We start from the raw sequence: 287 nt of genomic DNA on the forward strand, positions 1-287 counted from the left end.
GTCCATCCAGACTTTTACAAATGATAGACCCTGGCTGCAGGAAACCGAGGAGCACCTGGGGTTGGGTGAATTGGCTCCAGGGCTCATTCTTTTCACTGCAGCGCCAGAAAAGCGAAAACCTAAGCCAAGATCCAAAAGACCAGCCCTCAGCCTGCACCTGAGAGAGCATTTCCCCTGCCAGCACCGAGCATGCGCGGGCTGCGTGGCGTGGCGAAAGCGCAGCCGGGTCCGCGCCGCCGCCGCAGCCAATCGGAGGGAGGGAGCTGCCCAGACATTGTGAGGCGCGG

Source organism: Colobus angolensis, unplaced genomic scaffold (assembly GCF_000951035.1).
Source record: "Colobus angolensis palliatus isolate OR3802 unplaced genomic scaffold, Cang.pa_1.0 Scaffold166, whole genome shotgun sequence".
NCBI classification, from domain to species: domain Eukaryota; kingdom Metazoa; phylum Chordata; class Mammalia; order Primates; family Cercopithecidae; genus Colobus; species Colobus angolensis.